The sequence below is a fragment of the Hyalella azteca genome, unplaced genomic scaffold (genome assembly GCF_000764305.2).
Source record: "Hyalella azteca isolate HAZT.00-mixed unplaced genomic scaffold, Hazt_2.0.2 contig17826, whole genome shotgun sequence".
Classification (NCBI taxonomy): Eukaryota; Metazoa; Arthropoda; class Malacostraca; order Amphipoda; family Hyalellidae; genus Hyalella; species Hyalella azteca.
The window spans coordinates 75,894-89,621 of record NW_025947596.1 but is presented as its reverse complement, the minus strand read 5'-3'; positions in this window follow the sequence as shown (position 1 = coordinate 89,621).

Sequence of the window (13,728 nt, the reverse complement as noted above, 5' to 3'; positions counted from 1 at the left end):
CTGCCGCCGATGATTGGTGGTATATCAATGACAAGCAGATCGCTTCATTGGCGTCTGAACTCTCCAAAAGAAGATGTAGCTCATTCAGGTAGGGTTCTTAGGTGGGGAGCGCAGCCCTGCACCACAAATTTAGCTCGTAAACAAGCCTTGGCGCCAACGCCTACCCTATAATGCAAAAACTAAACTCAACTCACACCCAAAAAGCTGTAGGTAACTGAGTCATCTTCCCACACCAACTTTAAGCAACACCTACCTCACTCCACAGCCTGCTGAATCAAATAGTCAATTGTCAACAGGTCCTACTCCACAGAATTTTACCCCATACTATCACTTCTTACACACGCCGTAAGCCTTACTGGCCGCAGTCCACGTTCAGCGGATCACTGGTTTACACAAATGCCTGCGGAACTGCGCAGCTACAATAGGAATGGTGAAGCACTTGTGGATACTACGTATTTTTATATTTCGGACGCGTGATAAAGCGGAGAGACCATTACCAAGGCTTAGCTCCAGCCAGCAAACGACAAACGTGTTGCTAAAGAGGCTGGGTGGTGACTGACTTCTCGGTGCTGATGCCAGTGTTGCCAGGTTTTTTCTCGGTGAGAATACCAGATTGCCTAGCTCAAAATACCAGAAATTCTATTGTTCAAAAACAGACTATTACCTCCAAATTTAATGAAATTAGTCGTCAGAAACGTTGGTTATAAAAGAAAAAAATTATCTTGTGTACCATGCATTTATCTAGCTAGAGTGCTAGACGATAATTAGCCAAATTGAACACGGTATATTTTCTCCCTCTGTTTGGGACATTTTGACACTTCTTTTCCTGCGTTCGATTACATTGACTTTCTCTTTTTTATCACAGTGTCGCACTTCTCCCTCTTCGCTCAACATGAGCAAGCCACGGAAACGGGTCATCTTCCTTTTGCTTATTTTCGTACATGCTTGCATATTGCATTTATCTAACATTTCGGGTTTGATTTCGTTGCTCGTTTTTCACATAGGTGACTTATGAAAACACTCGCTCCACGAATGCATTGTAGACGGGTCAAAGTAGACAAGTGATGCAGTAGGCAGCCAGTTCCATGAATCAATGATGATTTTCAAGATCAGTGAAATATTGAATGGCACCCTAGAACTCAAGTGGCACGACGATAAGTGGCACACTGGAATTCAAAACTAACAAACAAAAATGGTGGAACTTGCGTCGCAGAGATCGGTTCGACAACCTCACTCGTCCTAGGCCATATCATCACTGATCAGTAATCAGTCAAGCTCAAGGATCATCACTCTCGTGCTTATATGGTACTATACACTGTTGCTAAATGTTAAAAATTAGGTTGGGGTTATTTCATCAAGCGGTAAACTTGCGGGCACAAAAATGGCGGGAAAGCTCTAGTCGCGCCGCTCTGAAGGTAATCCAGTAAATCCACGCCTACGCTGTAGGAGTCCAAACTTCCGAGGTGGAACTTAATGCAGTAAATTAGCAGTAAGCCAGAAATATACCAGATTTAGGCAAATATACCAGATCTAAAATATTCATTCCAGACTCCTGAAAAATGCCAGATTTGTGAAATTTTGTATAGAAATACCGTATACCATCTTGCAACGCTGGAGCCTGATGTTGAAGGCATTGCATAGCACCGCTAGTGTGTTGTCACTAAATGTGACATACGCAATCAGCTGTAACAGCTAAGAGCGGTGCCGGACAGTTCTCTGGTCTGACAGTACCACTGTGCTAAATAAAATACATAAACAATGAAACTTCGAAGTTTCAAAAAATTTGTGGCCAATAAAGGCATTTCATTATGAGCCACAAAGCTCCCAAGCAATGGCACTACGTACCTACTGGCCGAAATCCTGCTGACGTCGATCAGCAAGGTATAAAATATCTGGCCATTTCTCAAATACGAGTTATGGATTTGTAAGGGCTATAATACTTGTCAATGGACAAATCAAAGTGGCCGTCATTATCGGATAATCTTGCTATTGGTACGTTAACCCAGACACCTCGAAGAAAATATTGTCAACAGTAATTTAAGCTACAGACTAAAATGGTTTCAATGCTTTTTCAACTCTCAAAGCTGTACACGCCGGGGAAACGGTGTGCGTGCGTTGCGTACAGTGTCCAGTCTTCCACGCCCCATTCTACCATTGAAGGCGTCTGACAATCTGAAGAATTTTTATTCAATAACTGTATATATCCGGTCTGTTTGACATATCCACGGAGTACGGGGTTTCTACCATTTACGATTCATATTTACATCCTTTGGACAGAGAACAGGAAACATTTCTCCTGCCACCCTGAATGCTATCCTATTCGTTTATGGACTTATATGAAGGCAGCCGCAAAGACATCGTTGATTTTATGTCTAGCGTGTCCGATGTCATTTGATTCTGTACAAACTGTTCTTGCTCATGCAGAGCTAGAACACATAGGAAAATTGAACTACGAGATCACTTGCTTGGACACTAGATGTCCTATATACATGAAGAAACAAACAAGTGTTTCTACAATCAACGCTTTCAGATGAAGAAACACTCTCTTCACTCTTTCAGATGAAAGAAACACTATCTTCGCCCTTTCAGATGAAAGAAACATTCTTCAGATGAAAGAAACTCTTTCTACAATCAAAATTCAAAAGTAGTATACGTTTATTCCCCAAAAATCCATTGAAGAGTTCGTAGTCAAGCATCCCATCACTCTTCCACAAGCTTCAGACGCGGCAATCCTGCTGGTTAAATATAAATGTTGGTGATCTAGAGCTAAACTGTTATGCCAGCGCTCATGCGGAAAAACTGGATTGTCAAGGCAAATCCACTCTTGAGAAAAATCTTACTTGCCGAAAACTGCATGGCAGCTCCTGCCCCATCAGCCTGATGTCAGATCTCCCACGCGATAGAGTGGCAGATCTAACTCCAGCATTTGGCCGCCATTTGCATCTACTGGAAGGTTATTTTGGCCTATTTTACGTCACCTTGAGCCGTAGACAAGAAAAAAGATACGGCGTACTGTTTCTTGCATGGCAAGCATACAGAGCTGTCCACCTCTTAGTTGCTTATCCTCTCTCTCTCTCTCCACAGATTCGTTCATTTCTGCGTTGGAGCGATTCTCGTGTCCCTGCGGCAGCGTGAAATTGCTCCATCAAGGAAACTAATTTTGTTGAAGGTCAACGCGAAAGCAAGGTCGCCATAAATGACTGGAATACTAGGCAAATCGAATTCTAGTAGATTTAAAAAACTAGAATTTGAAACAAGAACGAACACCAGGGGCCACGGCTATAAACTAAAAAAAACTGCGTTGTAACACATCCATGCGACAACATTTCTTCTCGCTTCGAGCCACCGACATGTGGAACAGCCCTCCCTGATAGCATCGTTGACGCTCCGAGTATGAACGCCTTCAAGAACAGACTAGACGAAGCTATGCAGGAGCATATGTTGTCTTAAATGCTTAGCAAATTACGGACCAGGCAACTAGTCCAGCAGCTATATCAATCAATCGTCAGTTATGGAAAGATAGGGCTTCAAAGGTCAGTTCCCTTGTGAATCAAGTCACGAAAAATTCAAGAATCGGCAACAAGCCATGGGCGTATTTCTCCAGTACCGACACTTCTATTCTATTCTAAGATTGGCTGAAGCTGAAGCACATAGAAGGGCATTTACGGCCGCCACACGCTTCGCACTTGGGCCGAGTATGGTAGCGCGAAATACGCACCGTGCGCAACTTAATGTCGTTTCTGATGAATGAACAACGCACAAGGTGATCAGACAAAGGACTCTTCGACGTTCTTTTGCGAGGTCGAGGCCTGTCTGAATAACCGGCCTCTCACCGAGTGGTCGAATAATTAGGGTACGTACACAGTGAAAGCAGGTTGCCAGCGTGCTGGTTACCTGCCGAGGCTGGCGCCTGAAACAAGCGCGAGAGGGTGTTCACAGAGGAAGCAGGAAACCAGTTGGAAGAAGCCAGGTCTTTTTCATCGGAGAGGAAGAAACCAGGTCTTTCTTGATATGCAGTTAAAGTAAAATTAAACCAATGTTCCCTTACCTTCACGATTCATCTTGGCAATGTCAGCCCAAAGTTTCTCAAATACAATTCGGTTAGAGTACTTAAGTCCATTTGAACCAAATGGGTATTCGAGCATACACCTCTGTGATTAATTGATCAGTGCCGATGCTCATCATGTGTTATTACCTCTCAAAAATCCCTCCAATTGAGTGCAAACAAAGAAAATGAAGGGTTTAAAGGTACAACTAATAAAAAATTGACCATATGCCAAGCAGGTTAAGCAGGTCAGAATGTGCAGTACATTCCGGTAAATAGGTATAAGCAGGTTGTCGGCAGAAGCCTATTCGTACAGGTTTTCACCGTGAACACTTACATTATTATCCTAGGTTCGTTTTGTGGCAGGTTGGAGCAGGTTCCCCGCGCGGGCAAACCTGCTTTCACTGTGTACGTACCCTATGCTGGAATGATATGTGGCATTGTGCGTCATGATAGCTCGCGGCAGAGCCGCCACCCAGTCCGGCGAGCCCTCCAACTGTACCCTTAATAGTTGGATCAACGTTCTATTGGCCCTCTCTACCAGCCCGTTGCTGGATGGTCGATTTGGGGTTGTAAAGGTATGTTGAATCCCATAACGTTCCAAGGTCCCCACAAATTCCTTGCCAATAAATTCGGGTCCATTGTCCGAGAGAATCTGCTCAGGTAAGCGTGGCAGGAATGGAAGTACTCTCTCTTCAAGCGCCGCAGCCACCACTTTAGAGGTTTTCGAGGAAATAGGGACAGCAGCCAGCCACTTGCTAAAATGATCGACCACGACAAGGCACCCTATAAATCGGGCATTGCGCGACAGTGCCAGAAGGTCAACGGCCACCAACTGGAAAGGTCGAGTCGTGGAAATTCGCATCACCGGCGGCGAGGTCGCTGGAAATACTTTCAGCCGCTGACAAGCATCGCACGACGAAGTCACATCCCGTGCCACCTTCGCAATACTTGGATGCCAGACGTGCTGTGATAGGAGATTAATGAGTTTTTCGCGTCCGATGTGGGCCATCTCCGAATGTACACTGAGCATCATCTCCACGAGCACACTGAACGTAACCAATGGAACTTCTCCCTTTGGCATTTGTCGCACGAGCAAGCCAGTAGCTGCGACCCTCAAAGAACCAAAATACCTCCGATATGGTGCAAGGATTTCGCTCCACTCCGTCTCGCCCAGAATCACGCTGCGCAAGGCCCGTAGAGTTGTGCTGCGATTCTGAAGGTCCCAAAACTCGTCAACTGGGATCAATGGATCCGGCCATTCGGTGTTTGACGAACAGCTGTCGGCGATTCGATCCGCCATCGGCTTACGGGTCTGCTGCTCGCTCCCAGGCCCCGCAGCGTAATCTTGGGCTCTTACTTGGAATGCTGCCGGACGACCGGGGGCCGGGCGTAACATCATTGGAGCGACCTCTCTATTCCCAACTCTGCAAGATAGACTTCTAAAATCGAGGATAAAGCAATTTTGCCTCAAAAAATCCGCTCCAAGAATGAAACAGAATGACATGGTACCAGCGTCGACTGCGACAAACATATGGTCGAACATCTCGCATAAATTTTGAAACCCTACGGTCAACTGAAGACACCCCCTTGCTCGACTTGTGGTGGATCCGAGGCCACTGATTTTGAAGCTGCACCGCGCCATAGTGTCCGCACTCGATGACGCAAGGGCGGAATATGACACACAGCTAACTTGGGCTCCCGTGTCAAGGAGGGCACAAAAATAATAACCATCGCATCGCAACATCAGGCTGGCCGTGTGGCTACGTGAATGTCGGCGACACCACGTCCCGGGAACAGTCAACTCTCCGATAACCGACCTACTGGGCCCAGATAGATTCACTCCCACCCCCTCTTCAACATCCTCTTCTTCTGAGTGTTCAGAATCACAGCTTCCAACAGAGTCCACAGGACTCAGAGAGATGTCACTCATGGGAGTTGTTGGGGTTTCATACGAAGTTGTTTCTACGACCGGATTATAATGTACGCCAGCTAGGCACTGGAGGTGCACACGAGTGATTACTCCCCCAGCACAGCTCCCAGCCCCGTAAATAACCGGCCGAACACCAGTTAAATGAACGTGCACATCACAATTAAACAGAAGCGCGGTGGTCAGGAATACCTCAAGACACGGTAATTGCCCCTGGTAGCGGCAGAGGCGAAGTCGCTTCCTGGCATCCCGCGTTAGCTCCAAACCATACCTCAGAGGGTTATGCAAGATGTCATCCACGAGAAGCTCTCTCAGTTTCAATGCCGACATCACCGGGACCCGGCCCAAGGTCAGCTCCTTAGTCAACCTATGCAAACTTTCAAAGAGGGAATCCCCTCCTCCAGGTACCGACGACAGGGGCACCAAACCCCGCGGTAGCAGTCCAGGGACGGTCGCGTCCATCTCGTGATGACCCACACTAGATGGATCGTATAACCGCGACAGCGCGTCTGCAGCCGTATTCTCGGTTCCTGGCGTATAACGAATTTCATAGTCGTATTCAGAAAGATTCTGTAGAGTCCGTGCAAGTCTGGAATCAATTATCTTCATATTTTGGAGGTATATCAACGGCTGATGGTCGGTATGAATGATGAAGTGAACTCCAATCAGGAATGGTCGGAACACCTTGACGCCCCAACGCAGCGCCGCAAGTTCCCTCTCGATAGTACTATAACGCATCTCCGCAGCAGTAAAAACTGTCGAGGCGTACGCAATTATACGCGGGCTGCCTTGCTGCCGCTGCGACAGGCAAGCTCCTGCCCCGGACCCAGACGCATCAACGTAGAGCTCCAGAGGTTCTGCGCCCTCCGCGAAGTCCGGGAATGCCAACTCCACGTCTTCTTGGAGCTTGGCTTTCAAGGTGTCGAACGCCACCTCCATAGCGCTGGTCCACTGCAATTTCCGACCTCCCTTACCACCCGTCTTTTCGCTGAGGGGTTTCTGGATTGACGAAAAGTTAGGAACAAATTTCCTTTGAAAGTTTGCTAAACCCAAGAACTCCCGCAGTTGCCTCACAGTTGTAGGGCGTGGAATCCCGTTCAATTTCTCGACGAACTTAACGGGCTTCCGAAGCCCCGATGATGACACAACGTGTCCCAGGTACTCGACCTCTCGCATGAAGAATTGACACTTGCTGGCCTTGATCTTCACCCCATGCTGAAGGAGGGTATCGAGTACTTTGGTGACTAGTTCCAGGTGTTCCTCGAAGGTCGTACCCATTATCAGCACGTCGTCTATGTAGACGATGACCTTCCGCCAAGGAAACCCGCTCAGGATCTGCTGCATCTCCCTCTGGAACGCGGACGGGGCATTCTTGAGGCCAAAACTCAGCCGCTTGAAGTGCCAGTGGCTACGCGGAGTGGAGAACGCTGTGTACTCTCTCGAAGCTTCGTCCAGGGGCAGCTGGTAGTAACCTCTCACTAAGTCCAAGCTCGTAAAATAGCGCACTCCATGCAAACTAAAAACGGCATCACTTAAATTAGGCAACGGGAACCTGTCTGACTTCGTCACAGCATTCAGCCGACGATAGTCAATGCAAAGGCGGATTTTGCCATCCTTTTTCCGGACAGGAACTATGGGTGCTGACCAAGCCGATGAACTGGGTTCAATAATATCCAAGAGTTGCAATTCGCGGCATTGTGCTTCGATTTCGTCGCTGACCGGCTCCGGGAATCGTCGTGGCTTTTGATAAATAGGTGTAGGGTCCTCCAATTGGATCTTGTGAGCTGTGACCCCTATCTTTCCTACATCGTCATCCCTAGTGCTGAAAACTGGTGCGCGCCGCGCCAGGGCCTCTAGCACAAGTTCTCGCTCGTCCGCATTCAAGTCGTCACCCAGCATCCATTGCTGTGCAGAAGGGAGGGTGGATCCAGAACTCTCTTCGTCCGATGAATCGTTATGCATGTTCAAAACAAAGGCACTTTCCTCGCATGCCTCTTCCTCCCTCACCAGACTAAGATCTCCCAATGCCTGTCCTGGCTTCAGTTGAACAGGAACCGCCGTCAAATTTTGCACTAATAAATGCTGCTCACAGTTGCTCTCCAAAATCCCAGGGAAGGCATGCAGGCTGCCAGAGTCCGCCGTTTCCTCGAAATACCACATAGCCGGAAGTTCCGATGCAGAATTACCCGGTTGTATTTCCGCTCTGAAGCGGAACGGGACCCTAGTCACCACTCCCGGACTAATGGTGCACCTAGACGACGAGTAGCACGTTGCGCGTTCAACCTTCAGTCTCGGGGTGCCGGAGCACAGGTCAACCTTCAACTCCACGAGGGAGCGATTAGGATGTCCCTGCCTCAGTGTTCCTCGAGACAAATCCACTGTAACTCCGTTCTCAGCAAGGAAGTCGGGAGCCAAGATCAGGGGAATGTCAGTATCATGCGCAGGTACGACTACGGTTACAAAAACCGGACTCACTGTTAAGTTTGGGATTACACACTCGATCCGGGTCCGACCCACCATCTGCAGTAAATTCCCAACACCAAATCCCTGCACGACACCGACACACCCCTCATCTACTGATATGTTGTGATCTCTTAGCCACTTGTCACTAATTAAACTTCTATCAGCACCGGTGTCAATCAGTGCCAAGCACTCACTACCATTCACCTCCAGCGGGATAATCAACCGATTTTCGTCTGCTCCCGTAGTAACCAAGGTAATCACGGGATGCAAGTCCCTCCCACCGAAGCACATTGAATTTGTCCGTTCGTCGGACACTGAACCAGATTCCTCACGAGTGGTCGAATGCCCGACAGCGCTTGAGCTCGGGTCCGCTCTAGCCACATTGCTTTGGGCTCGGCCGTCGCAGTAGCTGTCAGTAGTAACATTGTTAGTTTGAGGTATGAAACGTGCAGGACTTGGGGGCGACCACAATACGACCTCTCGACAACTCGCAGAGACNTAGCAAAGCTGAAAGCAATGATGATGAATGGTGATGACTCATGCGAGATGATCAAAGACTCGGAACTAGAAATGGGACTTACGATTGTATTACCAGTCGTCTTAACGTGATGAACGGTAAACTGGTGGACTTTGATGGCACTTCCGACTTCTGAGGCTTGTCTTGACAAAATGTATATTAGGAAGACCGTGCTCAGTCCCTCAATTGCGAAGAGTTCATAAAAAAATTCTTTACATATGCATTGGTTAAAAGTATTTGATAAGGATTATAACGTTTCAGATGAACGAATTTTGTTAAACAAAAAAAAAAATATTTGGCTAGTGAGGCTCATAATGTTGCGGGAGATCAACAACATATATTAGCTATCGCCGCCTATTTCGGACTTGATAGTGAGGAAACTGAAAAAATTAGGTAAAGTAAAAATAGGAAATTCTAAAAACTGGTTCTTGAATTTTTATTACACAAGTTCCCACTCTTGCGTGGTAATAAAACCCAGTGAAACTAGATTAACCCAAATATATAACAATCCATATACCCTATCTACTCTACAATGCACATATATAACTAAGAACCTTCCCAAAACTACAAAGAACCACCCCGATAAGGATTCGGGCCCCACACATCCAAATAAAAACAGCCTAATTAAACAAACTAACGAATTGGCGACCGTGACCGCTGTGACACGCTTGGAGCCTCCAAACTCGCTGATGGATGCTGAGGCTCAGCTCACTTGTATGCCTCCTCGGAATTTATAAAACTCGCGGTTTATGGGCACCGGGTTCAATTATCCAGGGTTTTATTTCCTGCCGTCGATGATTGGTGGTAAATCAATGACAAGCAGATCGCTTCATTGGCGTCTGAACTCTCCATAAGATGTAGCTCATTCAGGTAAGGTTCTTAGGCGCAGTACTCCACAGGCGCTGCCGGTCACCAAACGTATAAAGCGCCGCTGGTATCGGTTATCTTCCCCGCTGTGTGTCAACAAATGCTTCACCAGAAGATAGATACCAAGTTTAGTAGTACCCACACCACCTGTAATAATTCAATACACGAAATGAGCAAAACTCACTAAGACAAGCTAACCACGATTAAAGAATAGGTTTAGGCATTTTCGGTTAACCAATTCGAATACGACTGTTTCACACGAACACTATAGGCATCCTAAACCATAGGCAGCGTAAAGGGAGACTCAGTCCATAGCCTTACCCGCCACTCAAAACCGGAAACACCAACTCTGACGACGACAGAACGGGACAACCCCTCTGCTACGCGGTCCGGTTACAAAAGAGAAACCCGTACTAAATCCGACCCAGTCCGCAAGTAATCAGCGGATCACTGGTTTACAAAAATGACTGCGGAACTGCGCAGCTACAATAATGTCTATGTTTGTCTCTACTGCAACAAACTTGGAATTAAATTGAAAGAAAATTTTCTTCAATAATATAATTTGATAGTTTTTTTAGCTGTTGCAGTTTCTTCAGTTATACCATTAGTATAGAATGTCAACACAATGCTGACCTTGATAGATAGTACTGAGATTTGAGACTCAGGTTCTGGTTCCAACCCTTTTATGGAGTCATTTCCCTGCTTTCGGTATATTTTTCAAACTAAATTTAAACTAAAAATGACATTCCGTCACGACCGACATGATAGGCATTGCGGATAGGCGTTTGAATATCCCTTGTATATTTAAGGTGAAGGTCTACAAATCATAGCTGCCTTTGACTATAGCAGTGACTGACTACGGCAGCTGGTGGTGGTTCATACAAATATTGCCTCCATAGCACTACAGCCCTAGGTTATAAATCCTGGTGACACAAATACGAAGGTCCAATCATTATAGGAAAATTTATAATTGGGTTGTCGATACCTTGCAGTACGCAAATTTTTAGAACTGGAAAAAATAGATATTCAAAAAGATATGAGTATGAAAAATGCTCGCTAGCTGTTTGTGAGGGATGCACGTCGGTTTCGATTTTGTTCATTTTTCATTTTTACACGAATAAATACTCAATTAAAAAAATACGTTATTCAAGATGTTTTTTGTGTGATATACGTAACTAGTGACAGTCAAATAAATATAAATAAAATTTACGTGCTGACCAGTTAAAATTAAGAAAAAATTATACATTATTACATAAGAAAAATTATCAAAGTTAATATTTTAAAGAATGACTTTGCTAATATGCTGTAAGTATGTCGCAATTAGTCGGATTTCAGCGTGTTTGTGTCGACATTGTTCATGCTGGAAAAAGCGCAACTTGTGCACTCTTTTATAAAAAAATGTGACTCAGTACTCACTCCGTGAGTGACAGAGAGCGCATTTTCTCGTCGACGAAAACTTGAGGTCACGGACGGACAGACGGACAGACAGACAGACAGACAGACAGACAGACAGACAGACAGACAGACAGACGGACATGGCGAGCACAATAGTGAATTTTTTTCATAAATGATAAAATGCGCTAAAAACCATTGCTTCTCTCACGCGCGCCATCGCTGGCGCCAGGGAAATTTTTTGTCATTTTAAACTCGGCATGTAACTTCATGCAGGTACATAAAATGAAGCTCGAGATTTGCATTCTTGTTCAGACCTATAGAACAAGAATGTAACCTCGACAAGTCATGAATGCATGATGGACATGACAGAGATACATGATGGACAAGTCTTGAATGCTTGATGGACGTGACGTGGATGCACGGTGGACATAACATGGATGCACGGTGGACATGACAGGGATGCATTATGGACACGAGCTGGATGCATGTTGGACAAGTCATGAATGCATGATGGACATGACATGGATGCATGATGGACATGACATGGATGCATGATGGACAAAACATGGATGCATTTTGGACTAGACATGGATGCATGATGGACATGACATGGATGCATGCTGGACACGACATGAATACATGATGGACAAGACATGGATAGATGATGAACAAAACATGAATGATCTGAGTTAACCTCATGGTTTATTTTTAATCCATCATTGAGGATAACTTTCAGTCACCTAGCATGATGATGGTCACATAACTTTTTACAAACGGCTACTGTAAATGATAGAGTAGCGTAGCGAAGTTCCGTACCCTTGAAAACTGGATTATGTATAAATCCTTATTGGCGCGAAAACATATTTATAAATTTTACTAGAGAATCAAAGCTAAAGTTTCATTTGTTTAATTCAAAACTTGATTATCATGATCATGATAAAAGAAAGAACTACTTTTCTCCTCAAGCATGACTGATTATTATACATAATAAATAAAATTCTTTAATTGCATTCCAGCCAACGACAATTCCTTTAAATAACAAGACGTCCAGACCATTTTCCCTGTGTCAACTAAATTCGGAAATGCTCATGAAGCTTCGGTTTAAGGCATTTCACCGGGAAAAAAAACGAACGAGTCTCAACATTATTTTGTGAAAAACAATCCGCAGTAAATAGGGAACCTTCTTGATCTGCCCGGTAATTATTGGCCCGATGAGTTAAATAGGCGAAATCTTCTTTCACGACCTGCGTTTACAGAACTCATAATCATGCTTAATTATCTTGAAGCAAGAGCTTCAAAACTTACCTCAAGAACTATGCAGTTGATGTATTAATTTTCATGTCCTTGATCGAGCTCAATAACTATGATTTATTAGCGATGTTACCTCAGCTTGTGCGGCCGCCCCTCTGCCCATATGCACTTGCTGTAAATAGGAACAGCTTGCGCTGCAGAGATATTATTTATCGTCCCGCTATGCGTGTCATACAATTGAAGGAAGCCTCATTTTGGGTACAAGCTTAGCCCGCCCGACCGCCGCGTTCCGCGTTCAATGAATGCCATTCACGTTCGCCCCTCCGCGTAAATGAGAAGTCTTTAATTTTGATTGGAGAAGTTCTGAGCTCTGCAGGCGGTCGCGTTTAACGTTGTACTAATTCTTCTCATCTGACGGCTTGTGCGACCACTGGACCCAATTTTAGGCCGCTTTTTTCCAGACAAATGAATCATAAAATTGATTGAGCTTTGAATTTGGGAGGTTTTACTCGCCTGCGCTCATATGGGACGAAAATAAAAACTTAATTAATTCATCACTACTATCTATAGCTCATTACGAACGCTTTCTACTGCAACCTAATAAGGACGTAGAACTCTAATTTCTGCTTCAAGACACATGGAGGGACACTGAATTCAACTGTTGTACGTGGTATATCATGCACAGAAATGAGCAACCACAAAATTCTGAAACGGAATTGTTGACAAACATTCTTTTCTGTACAAAACTTTTTTATAAAGGTATAGTGGGACAAGTTATACAATTTTAAAGTTATTTTGTTAAAATTTTTGAATGAATAAACTTTTTAGCCAACCATATTTATTGAAGTTTTGATTAAGTCGTTGGCTTGCGTGTTGGTTATTGCCTATCATATAGACGTGCGAGTTCGCGCTGAAATAATTAACAAATATATTCCACTAAATACCTGGCGACGAGACGGACAAAATGAATATGAAAAGTTTTTCAAACTTTACTCATTACTATGATATTAATTAAACATAGATTGTGCGATTGTGAAGTTGCGAGTCGAAAGTCGATGAGCAATTATATAGAAGCAGGATATGGCTCGACCAAATGACAGGGGTAATTTTTGTAAAGTGTGCGAGGTGACGGCTATATAAGGATGCAAATTTTTCACCAAAGTTATTCTTCTGTTGCAACCGTCACGCAAGTACGACCTGCTGCATGATAGCTCCGCAAACGTTGACATGTGAAGTGAGAGTCAAATTAAGGGATGTGGA